Source organism: Pelobates fuscus, chromosome 7 (genome assembly GCF_036172605.1).
Source record: "Pelobates fuscus isolate aPelFus1 chromosome 7, aPelFus1.pri, whole genome shotgun sequence".
Lineage (NCBI taxonomy): Eukaryota > Metazoa > Chordata > Amphibia > Anura > Pelobatidae > Pelobates > Pelobates fuscus.
Window position 1 is genome coordinate 200,026,675 of NC_086323.1, and position 21,107 is coordinate 200,047,781.

General features: G+C 42.2%; 1 protein-coding gene across 3 annotated transcripts in view; it reads left to right on the forward strand.

Moving 5' to 3' along the window:
- Positions 1-17,800: 17,800 nt before the first annotated feature.
- The window catches only part of LOC134568452 (oocyte zinc finger protein XlCOF7.1-like), a 47,540-nt gene continuing 44,233 nt past the window's right edge, over positions 17,801-21,107 (forward strand). For 2 of the 3 annotated variants that reach the window (XM_063427051.1, XM_063427052.1), the window contains exon 1: positions 18,992-19,173. The gene's annotated coding sequence lies outside the window, so the exon portion shown is untranslated. Of the gene's footprint in view, positions 17,855-18,991; positions 19,174-21,107 lie in introns of those variants that run through there. The other variant, XM_063427053.1, reaches the window with a different exon arrangement.

Consider the following 21,107-nt stretch of genomic DNA (forward strand, 5'->3'; position numbering starts at 1 on the left):
TTGCACGAGGTAATGTCGGTCCGACCCACCGATAACCGGCAGCTGGTAACGCTTGAGGGGAACGAGGTTCAGGGACTGTGGGATTCGGGAGCTACCTTAACCCTGATAGCACCCCATTTGGTATTGGAGGGCACGCATACTGGCGGATCTGTGGCCGTTCGGGTAGCCGGGGGAGCTGTATACCGACTACCCACGGCGAAAGTACATTTGAACTGGGGTGCGGGAGAGGGGACAGTAGAAGTGGGACTAATGCAGAACTTACCAGCAGATGTTGTTCTAGGGAATGATTTGGGCCAGATGACCTCTGCCTTTGTTCCACAGGCTCCCTACCAGGAAGCCCATCCAGTAACCACACGGCAACAGTCTCGCACCACGGCTACACCGATACACTCTGAGGCTCCGGTAAGAGACCATGACCCCCACCCGACTCCCATGTCCTGGGATACCCCGACTACCTTTGTCACTGAAGTACAGACCGATCCCACTTTACAAGTCTATAGGGACCGGGCACAAGCTGACCAGACCGGGCTAGAGGGGGAGCATTACACGTGGGAGAAAGGGTTATTATACCGTGTCACGGCCAAGGACGTGGGGGGGTCTGTCACCTTGACTAACAAACAGTTAGTGGTACCGCAGAAATATAGGCAGGAGCTGCTTAGAATTGCTCATGATATCCCCTTGTCAGGACACCTAGGGATGACCCGCACCCGATACCGCCTGACGCATGCGTTTTTCTGGCCCGGAATCTCTCAGGATGTGCGACAGTATTGCACCTCCTGCGACGTTTGCCAGCGAGTAGGTAAACGAGGGGATCGCCACAAGGCCAAGTTATGCCCCCTACCCATTATTGCCGAACCCTTCAGCAGGGTAGCGGTAGACATAGTAGGGCCCCTGCCAAAACCCAGTCCCTCTGGCAAAAAGTACATTTTAACCGTGGTGGACTACGCCACCAGGTACCCCGAAGCTGTGGCCCTCACTAACATTCATGCTGAAACCGTAGCTGAAGCCTTAATGAAAGTGTTTTCCAGGGTAGGGTTCCCCCAAGAAATAATATCGGACCGGGGCACCCAATTTACTGCCGAGGTCACCCAACATATGTGGAAGGTATGTGGCATTAAGCCAATAGTCAATTCCGCCTACCACCCCCAGTCCAATGGACTATGTGAGAGATTCAATGGGACGCTGAAGCAGATGCTTCGGACGTTCGGGGAAACCCACAAAGACTGGGAGAGGTTCCTGCCTCACCTGCTCTTTGCGTATAGAGAGGTCCCCCAAGAATCGACCGGTTTCTCCCCATTTGAACTATTGTTTGGGAGAAGGGTACGGGGACCCTTGAACTTGATTAGGGAACACTGGGAGGGAGAGAGTACGACTAGCGAAACCCCTATCGTATCATATGTACTGGAGTTCAGAGACCGTCTGGAGGCGCTAACTCAGGCTGTGCACACCAACCTCCAGGCGGCGCAGCAACGTCAGCGACGCTGGTACGATAGAGGAGCCAGGGACGAAGTGGGACAGAAGGTTTTGATTTTAAAACCTGTCCGCACAGACAAGCTGCAGGCCATCTGGCAAGGCCCATACCAGGTAGTAGAGCAGCGATGCGACACTACCTATGTGATTGGCCCCTGCTCAGGGGTAGGGAAGAGACGCATGCTCCACGTGAACATGCTCAAACCCTACCATGAGAGGATAGAGGATGTGACGGCAATCTGTGCCTCCGCCTTAGAAGATCAGGAGAACTTGCCCCTACCTGATCTACTAGAACCGGAAGAACCGATAGAGCCCTCCCGGGGAGTTCAGCTGGGGGAGCGGCTAAGCCCTCACGAGCGTGCCCAGGTACAGGCGCTGATCGTAGCTAAAGGGGCTACTTTCTCCAATTTACCTGGGTACACTCCGCTAGCCACCCACCGAGTCGAAACCCCGGGACAGCTACCTATGCGACAGGCTCCATATAGGGTTCCGGAATCAGTCCGGACCCATATGAAGGCCGAGTTGGATGAAATGTTGCAGCTAGGGGTTATCGAACCCTCAGATAGCCCCTGGGCATCGCCGGTAGTCCTGGTGCCTAAAAAGGACGGCACTACCCGATTCTGCGTTGACTACCGGAGGCTGAATGACAAGACAGTGTCTGATGCCTACCCGATGCCTCGGATAGACGAGCTGCTAGATAAGATGGCACGGGGTCAGTATCTCACTGCCATTGACTTGTGTAAGGGATACTGGCAAATTCCTCTAGCCGATGATGCCATCCCCAAGTCGGCGTTTGTCACTCCGTTTGGCCTGTACCAGTTTAAGGTCATGCCCTTCGGAATGAAAAACGCTCCGGCTACTTTTCAGCGGATGGTAGATCGGCTACTGGACGGCTTCCAGGAGTATGCCTGTGCCTATTTGGATGACATAGCCATCTTTAGCCAGACCTGGGAAGATCACCTACACCATATAGGGGCGATCTTAGACCGTATTGGGGAAGCCGGGTTAACTTTAAAACCTAGTAAGTGCCACGTAGGTATGGCCGAGGTGCAGTATCTGGGACACCGAGTAGGGTGTGGGCAACAGAGACCCGAGCCAGCCAAAATTGAGGCCGTAGCTAAGTGGCCTACCCCAAGGACCAAAACTCAGGTGCTAGCTTTTCTAGGGACTGCAGGGTATTATAGGAAATTTGTACCCGACTACAGCGCCCTGGCCAAACCCCTGACAGACCTGACCAAAAAGAACCTTCCCCGACTGGTTGTCTGGGCCCCAGAGTGTGAGCAGGCATTCCAACAACTCAAGACAGCCCTAACTAATGCGCCTGTGTTAACTGCTCCTGATCCAACTAAAAGATTTCTTGTCCACACAGACGCTTCAATGTTTGGATTGGGGGCAGTGCTGAGTCAAGTGGGAGCCGATGGCGGAGAGCATCCCGTAGTTGTTGCCCCGTGAAGTGAGCTACGCCGCCATTGAGAAAGAATGCCTGGCCGTGGTGTGGGCCCTTAAAAAGTTACAGCCGTATTTGTATGGACAACCTTTTTCATTACTCACAGATCACAACCCGTTGGTGTGGCTAAACCGTGTGTCTGGAGACAATGCCAGGCTGCTGCGCTGGAGTTTGGCGCTGCAGCCCTTTGACTTTACCATCCATTACCGGCCAGGAAAACAAAACGGTAACGCTGACGGGTTATCCAGACAGACTGAACTCGAGAAGTGATCTGTGAGTACTCTCCCGGACATCCCCAAGCCGATCCGTTGGGATCAGACTGTGTATGCCGGCTTGGTTCTGGGGGAGCATTGTGGCAAACCTAGCCACTTCTGAACTATATTTATTTTAGGTTGTCCATAGGCTGAATGCATACTGTGTGTCTTTAACTGTATATGTGCTGTATTATGGCCGTTCGCATGCTGGCAGCCGTACGCTGCCAGCATACAAAGCATTCGTTCGACGAAACACGGCTATCCCGGCCGTTCGCCGTACGAATGCGGGCTCCCCAGGTAGACCACCCATTCACAAGTCGTGTGGCACCAATTAACCGATTGCAACAATGTTGCAATCGGTAATTAAGGGCTCTCCTAGGTGGCCGCCGTTCGGCTACCGACCATGCGGCGGTCGGCCATCTTGGATCCTTTGTCTCTGCAGCGGTGTTCGGTCGTCGAGAGCCTGGAACTGAAAACGGCTACTCAATGATCCGAACACCGCTGGACTTCCAGAGCGTTCGGGAGTTCCGCGTTCGGTACATTCTGTTCCCCCTAGCTGTTCGGTACTTTTACACCGAACTCAATGTTTTAATATGTTTTGTGCGGCGTTCGGTCAATTCAGCTGGGATCGGAGCGGTATTCCCACAAAGTGGGCGCTTCGACCCCAGCTATCTACCGAACGTTCAGTCATCTTAAAGTACCGAATATTGTGGAAAATATGTATTTTAAAGTAAATTGTCAGTTTTGCTGCACGAGGGGATAATCCACTTAATCGTCCATTTTAGTGGGAGTATCCTTCTCGTGCAGCAATGCCTGTTGGGAGAAGAACAATGCATGTTGGGAGAAATCCCCTGGATTATCTGTAAGGAAACCCCTTGCATGGGGAACTGCTTAAATATGCCAGCCTGTGAATAAACTGAGTTAGTTGACTCCCAAACTGTGTTTCGTCCGGTTATTGGGAGGATGGGGAATATTGCCGTGCTTCCTGTTCTGACTGTGGATTTCCTGAGGATACCAACGGATATCGTGGACTAATATACTGCATTCCGTTACACCCAACATAATAGGGAAAAGGCACAAACAAGCCTTTTCACAGTCTAAAAACAAAGTTTTAGCGCATGGGCCATATTCCTGGGGCATAAAGGCCCCTCCAAAACCCAGTGGTGAGGTTACTTTTGCTACACTGCTTTAACTCAATTGTCCTCAAGCAGAAAAAAACATAATTTTATAGAACCCCAAAGTACCCCAAAATACACAAGATCTCCACAAATGTTACATTCCCTGATAGCCTTGATCCCAGTGACCAACATATCCAAAAATCACCCAGATCAGTTCAGAGGTTCAGTAATTTCATGGAAGTCACATTTTGACCGACCGCACGCATAGTGGCATGCCCAAAACAGTTCCACAGAATCGCGGCTAAGTGCCGCTGGGGGACCGACTGGGAAACGCAAGGTTTTCATGCCAAAAATAGTTATAGGGCATTCGTGGTTATGTCCCCCTGAAGTCTAGTTGTGGTTTTGGTCCATGCGAATGACTGCCAGTGAGCAAGTATCATGTTCTATGTAAAGGGCCGAACCAGTGGGGATAAAATATGGGTCTTTACCCATAAACCAAAAGCATGTGTCTGCATGTGAGTAGGCTTATTGTCATTACAATTATGCCCCCCCCCCCCAAAGCAAAGCAAATGGTTTAAAAAGGAAAGTCAAAAAGTTGCATTATTGTTAAAGTGCTTTTTTGAAACTAATGATTCTATGCAAGAATGGTGTCAACTTAAACAGGCAAGTAATTATGTTTGTAGTACATTGAAACAAAAATGAGATGTGTTGTTAAAGCAACTGAAAAATATGTGTTGTTGCAAAGTCTTATTAAGTTCCCTAATTATAGCAAAGGAAAAAATAGAGAAACAGCAAAAAAAATGTTGCTTTCACAGACACACTTTTCACTAGGGATACCCCAGCAGGACTGGCTCCTGTTAACTATGTGTCTAGTGACTAGGATAAACGGAGATATGAGGTTAATAATGGAAATGGTCATTTTAGAGGGCAGTCTATGGTTAGAATACAAAATTAACCAAATTACCAGGGTACTAGAAACTATCCGGCCCCACCCCAAGATATTTATTAGAGAGTTAATCAGAGTAATCCTATGGTATACTATAATTGTAACCAAGAAGGTCATATTAGGAGATACCTGTAGGAGGAATTACCTTACCCAGTGAAAGGGAAAGAAAATGGCATATTGCCACAGCATATGAATGGACACAGACTGGCAGCAGTAGAAACTGAGGATACACCTTCAGCTCCCCCTCACATATTAAACATATACGAAGAGTGCATACGTATGTTAAATGCCATTGAAAAAGGTGAAGGCAAGTCCACAAATTAAATCTGCCTACCGCACCAATAAGTAGGGATGTGTAACCCTATTTGATCTCTTATCTATCTTGCTGATATCACTCTGGGTGAAGATGGGCGACCATATATTTATGGAAGACTAGAAGGGACTATAACAGAGTTTTATTGACACAGGAGCAGCTCTGTCTATTAATAACACACGCTTACCTTTAAAAATGGAAGCACCAACACTATCCCTTATAAGTTTTAATGGAGCACATGCACATGCAACTCTATCCACTGATATTGGCATTGAGTTTGAAGGAGGACAAATCAATTGTGATTTATTGGTGGACCTGTACGATAATGTGAATGGATGTTATCAATGAAAAAGAGTTGTATGTGGATTTATTGGATTTGGTTTTGTGGCAAGCTCCAAGTGAGAGCAAAACAGGTGGAGTGGGTAAACCTAATGATTTATAATGGTATATCAAGGCTGTAAAACAGAGTGAAGTGTCACCTTCTATACAACAAGATGATAAGTTTGTAAAGTATCTTAAAGAAAAATACCTCACAGTCTAAACAAGATTGTGGGAGGATGAATTGGCAGGTTGTTATTGTAGGTGTAGACCCCCTGCATTAAATGTGCAATATTAGATTCCAAAAGAAAATTCATATTTGATATATGGATTAAAATATAGAATCATAGCACCATGGGTAATAACATATTCATATGACTGCATAAGTGGTAAAAACTTTGCATTGAAGAAATAAAACACGAACATGTCATTTTAAAATCGAAATAGAAAATACCATAACCACTTAAAGACCAGATGTAAGCAGCTAATACAAAAATACAGCAAATATAGAAACTGGAACCTCAACAGACATGTCTATCTATCAATGAAAATAACAAATATCATATCATTATTATTATTATTATCATTGCCATTTATATAGCGCCAACAGATTCCGTAGTGCTTTACAATATTATGAGAGGGGGGATTTAACTATACAAAGGAAAATTCCAAGAAAACGTAGTGGAGGTGAGATTAGAGAGCAAGCGACGGGTATATAAGGTAGAGGTTAGGTTTTAGTGTGTTTGTAGTGAGTGTAAAATGTGTATTGTGAATGTAGTGTGTATAGTGAATGCAGAGTGTGTATAATGAATGTAGTGTGCTTGTAGTGAATGCAAAGTGTGTATAGTAAATGTAGTGTGTGTAGTGAGTGCAGTGTGCTTGTAGTAAGTGCAGGGTGTGCATAGTGAATGTAGTGGGTTTGTACTGAATGCAAAGTGTGTATAGTGAGTGTAGTGTGCTGGTAGTGAGTGCAGAGTATGTATAGTGAATGTAGTGTGCTTGTAGTGAATGCAAAGTATCTATAGTAAAAGTAGTGTGTGTAGTGAGTGCAGAGTGTGTATAGTGAATGTAGTGTGCTGGTAGTGAGTGCAGAGTGTGTATAGTGAATTTCATGTGTTTGTACTGAATGCAACGTGTGTATTGTAAATTTAGTGTGTGTGTAGTGAGAACAGAGTGTGTATAGTGAATGTAGTGTGTTTAGTGAGTGCAGAGTGTGTGCTTGTAAGGATTCTGTCTGTGTGTAAAATAGGTGGGGGGGCATTATTTGACCTTTATTTTACATTTTATCATCTTTTATTGTATTCCCCCCTCCCTGCTTCTTTTCTTGCCAGGGAGGGGGAGACCTCATTCCCTGGTGGCACGGTGGAGTGAGGCAGCCGATATACATTGCAAAGCAAGGCCCAGCAGCACACTTCGTCTTCCCTTTCCAACTCCTCTCTGGCTAACTCTCCCGAGATCGGTCTACATGCTGTGCGGAGCGTTGCAATGGTAACCCATAGCAATGCTCTGATGGCTGTAGGGGTCAGGAAAGTTAGACAGAGATAATCTGGACCCCCCTTCTGCGATGTAAAGGTAGCTGGGGGCCTGCAGTTCACATATACATAAAAAAAAATCACATATACATACATATATGTGTGCACATAAAGAAAGTGGGGTTTGGAGTGCCAGAGCCAGAGCAGTTTAGGCTGTTATGCCCTGATGGCGGCCCTGGCCACCATCACTGAAAGCAACAAGAAATGAAACTTAACAGTGGGATGGGTTTTACCACATTCTCCACCCATGGGGCGGACAGTTTGTATCATAGGATTTAGCTTCCTGACTGTTAACTCTGATCTATCTTTTCTATAACATAATATTCATAGTGTAGTTAAATTTCTACATAGCTTCACAGGCTGAAAAGAGACATAGCCCATTAACCCTTTAAGGATGGCAGTTGTTCTATGCCGTTGTTAGGGACAGGGCTCTAAACGCCGGAGGGCGGCATAGATCGGCCAAACCGCCCTTTGTACTTACCCAGTCACTGGCGATCCCACAAGTAAAAATAAAAATAATGTGCCAATAAACTGATTTTTTTACTACTTCCACCGATCACAGAGTGAGTGCTTTCAGTATATCATCATTTGGATCCTACGACGACCAGGGGCTGATCCTCCCGGGGCCTGACAGTCTGGAGTGGTACTACAACCACTCCATGATTGTGAGTTTAAATTGTCCTTAATTTCTATTGCTTGTCTCCATATGGTATGGCGCTAGGTCTGTGTCATCTATGTTATTTTAGATTGGACCTCCTGAGAGACCTGTGCAAGTATGTGTTCAATTATTCTTTCCACACCTGTCTGTATGATCACAGTGTACATTTGATGCTAACTTATTGTATATACATATACTATTGCACATTGTTTTACTGATTGGGGTGATACTCTGCATGTTTTGTGAACAATATATCACTCATAATTCAGCCTTGAAGATGACCACATACGCTTAGTTTTTTTGCGCACCTACACTTCTTCCCCTTTATTTTTACTGCTTGGATCCCTGTAGGTTGTGGCATCTGTTCCATATTGCACTTTTTTAACTTACTCTGTGCCAACTTATCCTACTTGCACCTTTAATATAGACTCAGCAGTCTGTGTGTGTGTGTGTGTGTGTGTATGGAGTCAGCAGTCTGTGTGTGTATGGAGTCAGCAGTATGTCTGTCTCTTGCGTGTGTATGGAGTCAGCAGTATGTCTGTCTCTTGTGTGTGTGTGTGTATGGACTCAGCAGTCTGTGTGTGTATGGATTTAACAGTCTATGTGTCTGTGTGTGTATGGAGTCAGCAGTCTGTGTGTGTGTGTGTGTGTGTATGGAGTCAGCAGTCTGTGTGTGTATGGAGTCAGCAGTATGTCTGTCTCTTGTGTGTGTATGGACTCAGCAGTCTGTGTGTGTATGGATTTAACAGTCTATGTGTCTGTGTGTGTATGGAGTCTGTGTGTGTATGGAGTCAGCAGTCTGTGTGTGTATGGAGTCAGCAGTATGTCTGTCTCTTGTATGTGTATGGACTCAGCAGTATCTGTGTGTGTGTGTGTGTATATAGACTCATCAGTCTGTGTATCTGTGTGTGTGAATGGAGTCAGCAGTCTGTGTGTGTTTTCAGCAGCTTCCCCGGCTCAAAGACCTTGCTGATGTTGGAAAGGCCAGAGATGGCTGTCTGACCGCCCAGCAGCAGTCTCCAGTGACAGGTAGGCTTGATATGCTCAGGTATGTGTGTGTCTGTCTGCTAGTGAGGAAGCTTGTGTGTGTGTGTGTGTGTGTGTGTGTTAGTATGAACTCAGCAGTCTATGTGTGTATGGACTCAGCAGCGTGTGTGTGTATGGACTCAGCAGTCTGCGTGTGTGTGTGTGTGTGTATGGACTCAGCAGTCTGTGTGTGTGTGAGTAAGGACTCAGCATTCTGTGTGTATGTCTGTGTGTGTGTGTGTATGGACTTAGCAGTCTGTGTCTGTCTGTGTGTATGGACTCAGGAATCTGTGTGTGTGTATAGACGCAGCAGTCTGTGTGTGTATGGACGCAGCAGTCTGTGTGTGTATGGATGCAGCAGTCTTTGTGTGTGCATGGATGCAGCAGTCTGTGTTATGGGCTCAGCAGTCTGTGTGTGTGTGTGTGTGTATGGACTCAGCCGTCTGTGTGTGTGTGTTTATGGACTCATCAGTCTATGCGTGTGTGGCGAAACCGACCTCGCCACGTGTCCTTGGAGGGGGCTGCTTGCCCGCCTCTTGCCTTTGGACTATGGCCCTGCAGGTTAAACTGTTTATTTTCCCTGCAGAAAGGCTTATTCGTGTGATCTGAGTGCCATTCATCTAATAATGTGCAGTCAGATCAAAGCTATCTGGGGATATGTAGAAATGTGTGTTTTATGTACTAAATGTATCAGTATGTAATTTTATGTCTTTTACTGTCTTTTTGTCTGCCATGTGGGTAATGGAGTTTGGCTCTGTCTTTGGAGATAATTAGATTCCTTCTCCAATTATCTCCAGGGCAGAAGGGAGGAGGCCAGGATGCATTGTGGGGATGTTTTACTTTTACTGTTTGAGCCAGGGGGAACAAAAGATACTTTTACTAACTTTTGAACCCCTGGTCTGATTCATGCCATTTTTTTATATGTTATTCCCCTGAATGGATTGATTGTGAATATGTATTTTTATGCGAATGTGATGTATATTTTGGGAGTTATGAATGTTGTGTAAAAACTGTATTTTCCCTACCTATGATAATTGTATTTTCCTGTGTGTACAGATAATTAGTTTACAGGTAGAGGGGAGGGCTATGTGTGGGATGTAACTATTGTGTGATTGGTTAATGTACATTACTGTGTGTGTCCCTCCCCTTCATGGGAGCACCTAATAAAAAGGGCTGCAAGCTAGCAGCCAGAGAGTTCTATTTTTACCCTCAACTTGAGTCCTGTCTCTTATTGGGGGAACCTGCTACAAGGGATTGCTATGCTAGGCATATTCCCTTGCTATAATCACTGAGCTCTTGTAAGAGCTTGTTCCTGCTTCATTCTGAAGGGAGATAGCTGCAGCCTGCGGTGCTTATGGTGTCTGGTGGAGTGCTTGGAGTCCTCTGGAAGCGCTAGGAGCATCCTTTAACGGAGGTACACAGTCGGGGTGCCAGTGGATCCGTTACAGCGTGTGTGTGTATGGATTCAGCAGTCTATGTGTGTGTATGAACTCAGCAGTCTATGTGTGTGTGTATGGACTCAACAGTCTATGTGTCTCTGTGTGTGTATGGATTTAGCAGTCTGTGTGTGTGTGTATGGATTCAGCAATCTGTGTGTGTATGGATTCAGCAGTCTGTGTGTGTATGGAGTCAGCAGTATGTCTGTCTCTTGTGTGTGTATGGACTCAGCAGTCTGTGTATGTATGGATTCAACAGTCTATGTGTATGTGTGTGTATGGAGTCAGCAGTCTGTGTGTGTGTGTGTGTGTGTGTATGGAGTCAGCAGTCTGTGTGTGTGTATGGGCTCAGCAGTCTGTGTGTATGGACTCAGCAGTCTGTGTGCTTTTGTGTGTGTGTGTGTGTGTGTGTGTGTATGGACTCATCAGTCTATGCATGTGTATGGACTCAGCAGTCTATGTGTCTCTGTGTGTGTATGGATTTAGCAGTCTGTGTGTGTGTATTGACTCAGCAGTGTGTGTCTGTATGTGTATGGACTCAGCAGTTTGTGTTTTTGTGTATTAGGGATCAACTGATTGATTTTTTTTAGAGCAGATACCGATAATCTGTGAACTTTCAGGCCGATAGCCGATAACTTGCCGATATTCTGTACATTTACCATTTAAAAAAAACAAAAAACATTTCTAAAGGTAAATACACAAAATATACATGCCACATGTACGGGAGTGCAGTGCAGTGTATTTAGCCAGGAGAGCTGTCTGTATTTGTGTATTGTGTATATAATGAATGCAGGGTGTGTTTGTATAGTAAATGCAGTGAGTGTTTGTGTAATGTGTATATAATTAATGCAGACTGTGTTTGTGTAGTCTGTGTGTATAGTGAATGTAGTGTGTGGTGTGTATAGTGAATGCAGTGTGTGTATAGTGAATGCAGTGTGTTTGTATAGTGTGTGTATATAATGAATGCAGGGTGTGTTGTGTAGTGTGTATAGTGAATGCAGTGAGTGTTTGTTTAGTGTGTATATTATGAATGCAGAGTGTGTGTAGTCTGCATAAAGTGAATGCAGTGTGTATAGTGAATGTAGTGTGTGTTTGTAGTTTGTGTATATAATGCAGAGTGTGTTTCTGAAGGGATGTAATTTATATTTGTTTAATAACTTCCTCCACCTCTTGGGTCATTGTCCGAGCATTAAGGAGTGTTCTTTGAGAGTCTGAAATTGTCGGGAGGTCAATAGACTCCAGGTATTTGTCTATATCTTTTTCTTTTGTTGAAAGGGAATATAAGTCGCTATAATATGTATTAAAACATTTCCCAATAGACGTGTGAAATTTGGGTCTGGTTATTCATCTTTATTGTTGTTATTCTGCTTGAGACCCTTTTTGTCTCTAAGCTTCTTGGTTAGAAGTTTGTCTGCTCTATTCCCTGCACTATATTCTTTCAACCTATGTTTTCCCAAAATTTTAGCATTCTTTTCTATATTAATTTGATTAATTTGATCTTTGATCATCTTAATCGCTTCTGAATTATCTCTAGAGGGATTCGTCTTGTTCTTTTTCACTTTTTCAGCTAAATGATTATAAAGACTTTTGTTCCTATTGGAGTGCACTTCTAAGCTTATTAGGTTACCTCTCATGCTAGCTTTAAAGGAACACCAATTGTTAGGGTATGAGGTTTTGTTGGGCATGCTAATTTCAAAATAGCGTACAATCTGGGATCGAAGATAATCTAGATTTGGTTTATTATGGAGTAAGTAATCTTTTAGTCTCCATGTAGCTTTGTTTATAGCAGTGGTAGTCAACCTTTTTCTAACTACCGCCCACTAATGCATCTTTTTGGTTGAAAAATTTTCCTTACCGCCCACCAGTTTTCGCGCAAGTGCGGAATGTTTTTCGAAAGGAGCGTGTACGTTCATTTATCTTTTTATTTCCAATTAATGCATGTTTATAATGTTTTTAACTTTATAAAGTTTAATGAGAAAACAATAAAGTAAATTGAAATTACCTTTACTAGTGATTAATGAGATCCTTGAGGTTGATGCTGCAAGACTAAATATTTGATATCTGGTTCGATTTTCGTAAGGAACAAACAAAGGTCTCCTCTTTCGGTGATATTCAGACGACTTCTCTGTTTGCGCATAATAGGATTTCTCATCTGTGCGTCATCTCCCCTCTTATCCCTCCTCAATTCCCCTCCCCACTTTTTTTCCCCCCTTTTTTAACCTTCCTTATAGCAATGCCCAGAAGGAAGGCTGAGCTAGGTATCCCAGTATAACAGATTGGCACACAGGGCCGCCATCAGGGCATGACAACCGTGACAATTGTCACGGGCCTGGCGGCCCTGGGGGCCCCACGTGTATCAGCGGAACTGCCGCCGGTGCATCTGCACCGGGGCCCACACGCTTATGGGGCCCATCAGGTGGCCCAAGCATTTAGGGCCACCAAATGGGCCCTATTATCTTCAGGGGCCCGGTCAGCGCGACCGGGCCCCTTTAAAAATAAATAAATATGCAGCCGGAAGCAAGTGCTGCTGGGAGGAAGTGACGTCCGGTCACTTCCTCCCAGTTTACTCCGCGCGGGAAGGAGGAGAGAAAGGCCGCGAGGAGAGGCAGCCGACTCGCATCATCCCCAGCCTCCCTCCTGCGACGGTAAGGGGAGAGGAGGGTGGCTGAAAATGAGGTGTATGTGTGTATGCCAGTGTGTGTGTGTATGCCAGTGTGTGTGTGTATGCCAGTGTGTGTGTGTATGCCAGTGTGTGTATGTATGTATGCCAGTGTATGTGTATGCCAGTGTATGTGTGTGTGTATGTATGCCAGTGTATGTGTGTGTGTATGTATGCCAGTGTATGTGTATATGCCAGTGTATGTCAGTGTATGCGTATGCACTGTGTGTATGCATGTGTGTATGTATTTGTATCTGTTAGTGTGTGTGTGTGTATTCCTGTGGACAGGATTTGGAGGCGGGCTTGAAGGGGGGCCCAGACCTTGAGCTGTGTTAGGGGCCCCAAAATTTCTGATGGCGGACCTGCTGGCATACATACATACATACATACATACATACATACATACAGGCACACACACATACAGACAGGCACACATACATACAGACAGGCACACACACATACAGACAGACACAAGAAACATATACATACAAAGACAAGACACACATACATACACACATATATACAGACAGACACACGACACATACACAGACACACACACACACACACACACAAGACATACATACAAAAACAAGACACACACACACAGACACACACACAAGACATACATACAAAAACAAGACACACACACAGACACACACACAAGACATACATACAAAAACAAGACACACACACAAGACATACATACAAAAACAAGACACATATATACAGACACACACAAGACACATACAAAGACACATACACACACAAGACATACATACAAAAACAAGACACATATATACAGACACATACAAAGACACATACACACACAAGACATACATACAAAAACAAGACACACATACAGACACACACAAGACATACATACAAAGACACATACACAAACAAACACACATTATATTTAAGTCACCCTCCTGTTTCCTACCTTTAAGGTGCAGGAGGGTGACTTTCCCTGGGGTCCAGTGGTGGCTCAGGTGGATGGGAGTCAGAGTTCCCACTCTGACTCCCTCCTCTTCCTTCCTCCCGCGCGGGCTCTCAGTATGCTGGGAGGAGTGACCGGGGAATCACTTCCTCCCAGCAGAGATGATGTCATCAGAGGGGGCCGGTCGCGCTGTTAAAGCGCCCAGCGCTGACCGGGCCCCCTCACAATCCACATCCATCGGGTGGCCCTGACAGCATGGGCCACCCGATGGACCCCTCTATATGCGGCCCCGGCGGATTGCCGCCCGGGCCGGGGCCGCAAGTGGTGATGGCGGTACCCGATCGCAGGGGTACCGCCGGCTCACACCCGCCCGCCCGCTCACCCAATCCATAAAAAAATGTGAAAATCCATACCGCCCACCTGGAATCCCGAAACGCCCACTAGTGGGCGGTAGGGACCAGGTTGACGACCCATGGTTTATAGTATTCCACTGGTCTTTCATAGTCCAGGTGTTAATGCTATGGACCGACCAGGTATTGTCCCTGATTTCAATCTTCTCTACCTTTTCTAAAGCTGTTGCGTTGCCCCCACACCATGTCAATACGCGAGTATGAGAAGTTGCTCTAGAAAAGAAAGTATAGTCCTGTCTATGGTGGATCTCCATAGGAAAAAATAAAATTCATTTGAAAACCGAAACCAAAAATGACTTTTTTCCCCATATGATTTCAAAAAAGTTTTTTCATATAGTTTTTATATTAGACTTTAAACTAAATGTAATTAATCTAATATGAAAACCTTTCCTTCTCTTTTAGTGGTCATATTGCGTTAGGGCGAATAGAGGTGGTTTCTACTTGAATGTTTTAACTAGCGCATCGTTATCCCCCCTCCCCTGTCCCATACACCCCGTTCCAAATTATTATGCAAATTATATTTTTTCTCATTTAACTAAATAATTGATGTAAATAATAATCAGCATAATTCTCATGTTATCAACTATTAAGAGTGCAATTCAAATTTTATTGAACAAACCTCCTAATGATAACAGTATTTTTTTAAACATAAAAAACTTACAGTGCACTGTTCCGAATTACTAAGCACAGTAAGTTTCAAAACACTTTATAAGTTGTAAAGAACTTAAAATTGCCAATTGTTGTGTTTGCAGCATATTTACTGAAATCAAAAGCTATTGAATGTTAGATACTGAATATTATTATACAGAGCGACATGTTTATTATCAGCGTATAGATACTCGGTACTATTATACAGAGCGACATATTTATCAGTGTATAGATACTCAGTATTATTATACAGAGCGACATGTTTATTATCAGCGTATAGATACTCAGTATTATTATACAGAGCGACATGTTTATTATCAGCGTATAGATACTCAGTATTATTATACAGAGTGACTTGTTTATTATCAGCGTATAGATACTCAGTATTATTATACAGAGCGACATGTTTATTATCAGCGTATAGATACTCAGTATTATTATACAGAGCGACATGTTTATTATCAGCGTATAGATACTCAGTATTATTATACAGAGTGACTTGTTTATTATCAGCGTATAGATACTCAGTATTATTATACAGAGTGACATGTTTATTATCAGCGTATAGATACTCAGTATTATTATACAGAGTGACATGTTTATTATCAGCGTATAGATACTCAGTATTATTATACAGAGCGACATGTTTATTATCATCGTATAGATACTCTGTATTATAATACAGAGCGACATGTTTATTATCAGCATATAGATACTCAGTATTATTATACAGAGCGACAGGTTTATTATCAGCGTATAGATACTCAGTATAATTATACAGAGCGACATGTTTATTATCAGCGTATAGATACTCAGTATTATTATACAGAGCCACATGTTTATTATCAGTGTATAGATACTCAGTATTATTATACAGAGCGACATGTTTATTATTAGCGTATAGATACTCAGTATTATTATATAGAGCAGCAAGTTTATTATCAGCGTATAGATACTCAGTATTATTATACAGAGCGACATGTTTATTATAACTGTATAGATACTCAATATTATTATACAGAGCAACTTGTTTATTATCAGCGTATAAATACTCATTATTATTATACAGAGCGACATGTTTATTATCAGCGTATAGATATTCAGTATTATTATACAGAGCGACATGTTTATTATCAGCGTATAGATACTCAGTATTATTATACAGAGCCACATGTTTATTATTAGTGTATACTCAGTATTATTATACAGAGTGACATGTTTATTATCAGTGTATAGATACTCAGTATTATTTTACAGAGCGACATGTTTATTATCAGTGTATAGATACTCCGTATTATTATACAGAGCGACATGTTTATTATCAGCGTATAGATACTCAGTATTATTATACAGAGCCACATGTTTATTATCAGTGTATAGATACTCAGTATTATTATACAGAGCCACATGTTTATTATCAGTGTATAGATACTCAGTATTATTATACAGAGCGACATGTTTATTATTAGCGTATAGATACTCGGTATTATTATACAGAGCGACATGTTTATTATAACTGTATAGATACTCAATATTATTATACAGAGCAACTTGTTTATTATCAGCGTATAGATACTCATTATTATTATACAGAGCGACATGTTTATTATCAGCGTATAGATATTCAGTATTATTATACAGAGCGACATGTTTATTATTAGTGTATACTCAGTATTATTATACAGAGTGACATGTTTATTATCAGCGTATAGATACTCAGTATTATTATACAGAGAGACATGTTTATTATCAGCATATAGATACTCAGTATTATTATACAGAGCGACAGGTTTATTATCAGGGTATAGATACTCAGTATTATTATACAGAGCGACATGTTTATTATCAGCATATAGATACTCAGTATTATACACAGCGGCATGTTTATTTTCAGTGTAGAGATACTCAGTATTATTATACAGAGCGACATGTTTATCATAGGCGTATAGATACTCAGTATTATTATACAGAGCGACATGTTTATCATAGGCGTATAGATACTCAGTATTATTATACAGAGCGACATGTTTATTATCAGTGTATAGATACACAGTATTATGTGGATACTGTGGTGTATACCAGCAGTCTCCTCTAGTGAAGCTTTGCACAATGCACAGATTTTCCCTAACCAGCTCCTGTAGTAAGTGTGCAAGGCATGCTGGGATGGATACACCCCCTAGATTTGCTCTCTCTTCCCAGTGTGTGTATGGAGTTCGGCCATGTTGGGTGTATGTTACAGCAGGAATGTGTATATCAACAAAGGGATCGAACATACTATGTGACTTGTGATCAATAAATCCTGGCTGATTAATAGACGGTATGTTATTGTAAGTCAGCTATCATCAAATGTAGAATACTGCATATTCTATATGTTCCTTTTCAAATACATATTAAGGTGTGGCTGTCCAATGGGTTATACAGAACAGATGGTGTTTGCTATTCTATACCATGAGGTCTCTGGAATGTGCTGTAGAAGAGATTTGGGTGGTCTTTATATGGAGAATTTCCTTATATGGCTAGTCTAAACTAAACGTTATGACGTAATTTGGGCTATAAAGGGCAGAGGACAAAGGACCACGTGCTCTTGCTCTCCCGGCTACGATTCGGTTTGCTCTCCTCTCTGATGTCCTGAGTTGCTGATACAAAGACGACTCTCTGTAACTTCGTTAAGAAATACCATCTGTTAAGTATATTCCATGTTTGCTATTGAAGAAGAATAAATGCTTATTTTTTATAAAGAACATCAGATTGTGTATTAGTACTTTTCAATAATATAGACATTATTGTGGCGAGCATTTGGCCCAAGACTATATATATAAAAGACTTATTCAACTAAATAAACACACAGCCAGATATTACATCAAACATAACAGGTACTCGGTAACATTATACAGAGAGACATGTTTATTATCAGCGTATAGATACTCGATATCATTATATAGAGCGACATGTTTATTATCAGCGTATAGATACTCAGTATTATTATACAGAGCGACATGTTTATTATCAGCGTATAGATACTCATTATTATTATACAGAGTGACATGTTTATTATCAGCGTATAGATACTCAGTATTATTATACAGAGCGACATGTTTATTATCAGTGTATAGATACTCGATATCATTATATAGAGCGACATGTTTATTATCAGCGTATAGATACTCAGTATTATTATACAGAGCGACATGTTTATTATCGCGTATAGATACTCAGTATTATTATACAGAGCGACATGTTTATTATCAGCGTATAGATACTCAGTATTATTATACAGAGCGACATGTTTATTATCAGCGTATAGATACTCAGTATTATACAGAGTGACATGTTTATTATCAGCGTATAGATACTCAGTATTATTATACAGAGTGACATGTTATCAGCGTATAGATACTCAGTAATATTATACAGAGCGACATGTTTATTATCAGCATATAGATACTCAGTAATATTATACAGAGCCACAGGTTTATTATCAGGGTATAGATACTCAGTATTATTATACAGAGCGACATGTTTATTATCAGTGTATAGATACTCAATATTATTATACAGAGCGACATGTTTATTATCACTGTATAGATACTCTGTATTATTATACAGAGCGACATGTTTATTATCAGCGTATAGATACTTGGCATCATTATACAGAGCGACATGTTTATTATCAGTGTATAGATACTCAGTATTAATATACAGAGCGACATGTTTATTATCAGTGTATAGATACACAGTATTATGTGGATACTGTGGTGTATACCAGCATTACCCTCTAGTGAAGCTTTGCACAATGCACAGATTTTCCCTAACCAGCTCCTGTAGTAAGTGTGCAAGGCATGCTGGGATGGATACACCCCCTAGATTTGCTCTCTCTTCCCAGTGTGTGTATGGAGTTCGGCCATGTTGGGTGTATGTTACAGCAGGAATGTGTATATCAACAAAGGGATCGAACATAATATGTGACTTGTGATCAATAAATCCTGGCTGATTAATAGACGGTATGTTATTGTAAGTCAGCCATCATCAAACATAACAGGTACTCGGTATCATTCTACAGAGCGACATGTTTATTATCAGTGTATAGATACTCAGTATTATTATACAAAGAGACATGTTTATTATCAGCGTATAAATACTCAGTATTATTATACAGAGCAACATGTTTATTATCAGCGTATAGATACTCAGTATTATTATACAGAGCGACATGTTTATTATCAGCGTATAGATACTCGGAATCATTATACAGAGCGACATGTTTATTATCAGCGTATAGATACTCAGTATTATTATACAGAGCGACATGTTTATTATCAGTGTATAGATACTCAGTATTATTATACAAAGAGACATGTTTATTATCTGCGTATAGATACTCAGTATTATTATACAGAGCGACATGTTTATTATCAGCGTATAGATACTCAGTATTATTATACAGAGCAACATGTTTATTATCAGAGTATAGATCAGTGGTAGTCAACCTTTTTCTACCTACCGCCCACTAATGCATCTTTTTGGTTGAAAAAATTTCCTTACCGCCCACCAGTTTTCGCGCAAATGCAGAATATTTTTAAGAAAGGAGGGTGTTTTTAAAAAAAATAAATGTACGTACATTTATCTTTTTATTTCTACTTAATGCAGGTTTATAAGGTTTTTAACTTTATAACGTTTAATGAGAAAACAATAAAGTAAATTGAAATTACCTTTACTATTGATTAATGAGATCCTTGAGGTTGATGCTGCAAGACTAAATATTTGATATCTGGTTCGATTTTCGTAAGGAACAAACAAAGGTCTCTTTCAGTGATATTCAGATGACTTCTCTGTTTGCGCATTTGTGCGTCAGCTCATCTCCTCTCCCTCCTCAATTCCCCTCCCCACCTTTTTTCCCCCTTTTTTCTATTTTTTAACCGTCCTTATAGCAATGCCCAGTAGGAAGGCTGAGCTAGGTAGCCCACTTACTATAGTCCACTATAACAGACAGGCACACACACAAGACACACACACGACACACAAGACACACACACACAAGACACACACACACACGACACACAAGACACACGACACACAAGACACACGACACACAAGACACACGACACACAAGACACACGACACACAAGACACACGACACACAAGACACACGACACACAAGACACACGACACACGACACACAAGACACACGACACACAAGACACACGACACACAAGACACACGACACACAAGACACACACACACAAGACACACACACACAAGACACACAAGACACACGACACACAAGACACACGACACACAAGACACACGACACACACACACACAAGACACACACACACAAGACACGCACACAGACAGGCACACATACAGATACACAGGATACACATACATACACATACAAAGACACAGACTGGCACACATACACACACACACACGACATATACATACAAACAGACAGGCACACATACAAACAGACATGCACACACACATGCAGACACACATAAGACATACATAGACACACACACACATGCAGACACACAAGACACACATACAATGACACATACATACAAAGACGACACGACATATACATACAAACAGACAGGCACACATACAAACAGACATGCACACACACATGCAGACACACATAAGACATACATAGACACACACACACAGGCAGACACACAAGACACACATACAATGACACATACATACTGAGACAAGACACACACACACACATATATATATATATATATATATATATATATATACAGACACATACACACACACACATACAGACACATACGACACACACACAGAAATACACGACAGACACAGACAGGCACACATACAGACACAGACAGGCACACATACAGACACAGACAGGCACACATACAGACACAGACAGGCACACATACATACACACACAAAGACACAGACA